Below are 5,209 nucleotides of genomic sequence, written 5' to 3'. Positions count from 1 at the left end.
GGAGGTTGGATCAGAGGACTTGCAGAGGTCTCTGCCAATCTAATTCTATGATCAAAGGAGCAAGTCTTTAGAAATACCACAACTATCACAGATGGCAGGAACAAAGAATATTAGCAAAAAGACTATGTTCACATCAATAGGCTCAGCACCTGGAAGCGCTGGCAACCATCTATCTTGCTCATAGCATTTTCAGACCTTTCCTCCATTTTTGCACAAGTTCAAAAAGGAATAGTATTACTCTTTCATATTACAAAAATTATTTCCTAATAACAGAGTAGGAAATAGATACCAAATTGTGAGCTAAAACGAGATGTTCCCAAGTTCCATTTAGCCTGCACAGCTGCCCTTTGGTTAGGATTGTAGATCGAGAAGTAGTAAAGTTTGAATAAGAAAAGCAGAAGACCAGAAGAAAGAAAACAGGAGTTGTTTTTTTGTCCTCAGTCTGATTTCACAGTTCAGGATTTCTAACTACTGATGTCAAAGACAGACTGTATCTTCCCTTATCGCTGCACTATTTCATAACCAGTTTTTATGAGAAGAAAAAACGTCACCATGTCCAAGCTGGCCAAGTTAGACTGCAATTGATTGCAATACTGAGAGCTCCAAGGTACTCTCCTACCCAATCTAGTAAAGACTCTCCGCTGAAGTCAGGCAGAAAGGAGTAACTCAGTGAGAAGTAAGAGATTGTTTTCTGAGACCAGTTATGTGGTCCTATGTGATTTCACTACAATCCTGACAGAAAATGGGAAAAGCAAAGAAAAAATCTTCTGGCAATACTCAAATTGGTTTGGCAGTGAAATAAGATCAGCAAATGCTCTTTCTTGGTCACTATTTCCTTGTACTGGGTCTTAATTATGATCTTTGGATCCTTTCCATGACACAAACTTGAACCTAACATTTGTTCTGAATAGCTGTCAGCATCAGACATTGACTACTTATCAGCAGTTACCTACAACACTGAAAAAGAACGTATGGGTGACAACAATTACTGCTCTCAGCTAGCTTTTTCAGTCTCCAACTTCAGAACACATTGGTACTTGTAACTTTCAGGGAAGCTAGAGAATCACAGGCCTTCTTCACTGACTTCTTCAAAGCTAGTAATTTCATAGGATCATAGAATGATTTGGATTGGAATGGACCTTAAAGATCATCTAGTTCCAACACCCCTGCCATGGGCAGGGACACCCCCCACCAGACCAAGTTGCTGAGAGCCCCATTCAACCTGTCCTTGAACATTTCCAGAGAGGGAACATCCAAAACTCCTCTGGGCAACCCATTCCAGCTTTTCTGTAGCCTCCTTTGGGTACTGGAAGGCTGCTGGAAGGTTTCCCCAGAGCCTTCTCTTTCCGATGCTGACACAAACTACAGTTTGTGTCTTCTCATTTCCTGTACCAGAGAAGGAGCACAAGATGAAGGTGGCGGGGTAGATTTAGATCAGCCATTAGGAAGCTCCTTCTCTTTCCGATGCTGACACAAACTACAGTTTGTGTCTTCTCATTTCCTGTACCAGAGAAGGAGCACAAGATGAAGGTGGCGGGGTAGATTTAGATCAGCCATTAGGAAGAAGTTATTTACTATGAGGGTGGCGAAACACTGGAACAGGATGCCCGCAGACATGGTGGAGGCCCCATCCCTGAAGACATCCAAGGTCAGACTTAATCAGGCTCTGAACAACCTGATCTAATTAAAGAGGTCCCTGCATGCTGCAGGGGGGTTGGACTAGATGACCTTTAAAAGTCCCCTCCAACCCAAAGTGTTTTGATGAAACAAAGTATCTTCACTAAAACATACTTGTATACATATATTATGACAAATCCCAAACGCTTATGACTTAACTGCAGAATATATTTCATGAAAAGCTGGGTAGGGTGAACTTCCATAAGCAATCTTAAGTCCTCCTCCACTGAAATATTCTGTTCTAGTGCAATATGCAACTGGCATGAGCATACAGCATAGGGTTATTAGATTAATCATTTGCCTATTAACTTAGAGGTGGTGTGTTATTACAGGATCACAGAATATTAGGGGTTGGAAGGGACCTCCAAAGATCATTGAGTCCAACTCCCCTTCCAGAGCAAGACCAAAAAAACCCAAAACACCAACTAGGGCAAGATCACTCAGAAAGGCATCCAGACAGGTCCTGAAAGTCTCCAGAGAAGGAGTCTCCACAACCTCTCTGGGAAGCTTGTTCCAGTGCTCTGTAACCCTCACAGCAAAGAAATTCCTCCTCATGTTGAGGTGGAACTTCCTGTGCTCGAGTTTGAATCCATTGCCCCTCGTCCTATCACAGGGCACAAGTGAAAAGAGCTTCTCCCTGTCCTCTTGATGCCCAGCCCTCATCTATTGATAGACATTAATTAATCCCCCCTCAGTCTCCTCTTTAGACAGAAAAGCCTCAGGTCTCTCAGCCTTTCCTCGTAAGGCAGGTGTTTCAGTCCCTTAATCATCCTTGTAGCCCTCAGTTGGACTCTCTCAAGTAGATCCCTGTCCCTCTTGAACTGGGGAGCCCAGAACTGGACACAAGACTCCAAGTGAGGTCTCACCATGGCCAAGTAGAGGGGGAGGAGAACCTCCCTCGAACTGCTGGAGACACTCCACTTAATGTACCCCAAGGTACCATTGGCCTTCTTGGCCACAAGGGCACATTGTTGTCCCATGGTTAACTTGTTGTCTACCAGGACTCCCAAGGTCCTTCTCCACAGAGCTGCTCTCCAGCAGATCAACTGCTAACCTGTACTGGTGCATTTTGTTGTTCCTTCCCAGGTGCAGGACTCTGCCTTTGCTCTTGTTGAACCTCATTATATTCCTCTTTGCCCAGCTCTCCAGCCTGTCCAAATCTCCCTGAATGGCTGCACAGCCTTCAGGTGAATCAGCCAAACCTCCCAGCTTCGTGTCATCAGCAAACTTGCTGAGAAGACAGTCTGTCCCATCATCAAGCTCATTGATACAGATGTTGAACAGGACTGGAGCCAGCACTGATCCTTGAGGGACTCCACTAGTTACAGGTCTCCAACTGCACTCTGCACCACTGATCACCACTCTTTGGGCTTATTGCATAGCTGGTTCTTAATCCATCTCACTATCCATTCTTTTATCCCACATATTGTTTTGTGTTTTTTTTTAAATCTTCCACTCTTACAACTTAAATTTTCCCAAATATTACTGCCAGCATACCTGTTGGTTTTAAGATAATGTTTTACCTTCTCTCTCTCCACTCTACACAGTAACATTTCCAGAAGCAAATTCTAGGAAAATCAGTAGGACATTGCAAGATTAAGAGGCTTAGATTACCAGTGTCAAACTGTCCTACTAGCCTTTCCTTCACCATTTGCTCTATTCCTTTCCCCAATAAGACCAGCACAGCACAGCAGCATCTCGCATCTCAAACTGGATCCAAAAGGTCCCACAGACAAAGAATAACTCCAATATCAGGATTTTTATTTGTCTAACTGAATGAGTTGACAACATAACTGCACACAGAGTTATGGCAGTACACCACTGAACAGTAGCTGGAAAGAGCTGTAATTCCACAAACTCATTTAGCTACTTAAGATGTTTATAACATTAAAACAGCTTGAGAGGGCTAACTGCAGCATGTAAGTTTAAGATAGCAAGAGAACAGTTTTGAGTATAAATTTTTTCCCTTACGGTTGGTAAGACCTAAATAGCCTACCCCAGGAATCAGCATACTGCTGATTTCATTTCACTCCTGGTAAAAAGGAAACTCAACAAACGTGTAAACCCAAATAGCTGAGCAACAAGGCAAAGTCAGGAAAAAAAAAGTTTCATCACTAGATGCTGTGATTCTGAACAAGGTACGATGCATAAGCATTGTTTAGTAAGAATAAGATGTATCTAGAAAATACCTGTTGAAGAAGAAACATATAAATAGTGAAGTAAAAATCCAACTGTATACATTATGCAAGATGTTAATAGTTTCACTTACTTACAAAGATATGGAATCTGCACTTTGCTTTCTAAATCATACCCCAACTGCTTTTAATTAAAGTGTACTCAGATGCTGCACTACTGTGTCATAGAACGAAATGGACCCTAGCAGCAGCATTCTCTCTAAAGACTAAATTACATCCTTTCAGTGGGGAAACGCTGACAGACAAGAAACTCAAGAGCATCAACCCATTATATGCTCCCTAATTTTTTTTACATTTACTTGAACTATAATAATAGTTGAGAAGTATGTCAATATTGTATGAAGTACTCTTAAGTACGGCAAAAGTGATTGCACCTTGAAAGGGTTTCTGAGCTAAATAAAAGATTGTGAACAAGAGGAAAACAGAGAGTAAAAAGACACCAGTCAACAGGACACAATTCCTGCAGATTCTGTGGTCAAATTAAGGTGGACATTTTGTAGTAATGACTGCAGAGAGGAGTTTTAAGTACAGAGGACAAAGATGGAGATGGTTTTACCAGTATTTAGGCAGCATCCAATAAGCAAGAAGTGCAGAGAAAAGTGGCAACGTTCCCTGGAAAAAAGAGAAAACATTGCCCAGCCAACAGAGACACTCAACGCAGCGAAACACCAGAGAGCACCACACAGGTTATTGCTTGCCTTGGCCCAGGGGTAAAGCTAACCAGTTCTGAAAGGATCATCCAGTGAGAAAAAAACCTGATGGTTTCCCAGAAAAAGCAAAAGAACTAACCAAGGAAAACAGCATATTGCAGTTATTTTGCATCGCTTTTCTTAAAGAAACTGTTTATCTCCCTTCTCAAGTGGTTATGTCAGAAGCAGAAGTTAACAAACTGTAAAACCTGTGAAGAGATCCCACCGACAGAAGCAAACAGCAAATACTCAAATTGGGCAGACTCCAGCAAGCAGCTTTGGAGTTCTTTCTTGGTTTCTACCATTAATTTATAACATGATAAAACAGCGAGCTGCTCTTCCGCTTCACTTTCCCGACTTGGGAAGGAAGACCTGCATTTATCTGCCTCGTGACGGCAAATAAATACTACTAAATCATTTTAAATCAACAGAACAGAGATGCGAGATGAACACGTTACCGGCGTCCCCGAGCTCCGGGGAGAGGGGCTGGCGTTTCCACACCCGAGACGCCCGCACCCCCCCAGCCTCGGTGCCCGGCGTGACAGGCCGGGGAGGCGGGTGCGCAGCGCCCAGGCCGCCCCCACACACACCGCAACCCCCCCACCACCACCAAGGGGGCGGCTCCCCGCTCCCCCATCCCAGGGGCCC

The sequence above is a fragment of the Chaetura pelagica genome, unplaced genomic scaffold (assembly GCF_000747805.2).
Source record: "Chaetura pelagica isolate M959 unplaced genomic scaffold, ChaPel_1.0 scaffold109, whole genome shotgun sequence".
Classification (NCBI taxonomy): Eukaryota; Metazoa; Chordata; class Aves; order Apodiformes; family Apodidae; genus Chaetura; species Chaetura pelagica.
This window is presented reverse-complemented; position numbering follows the sequence as displayed.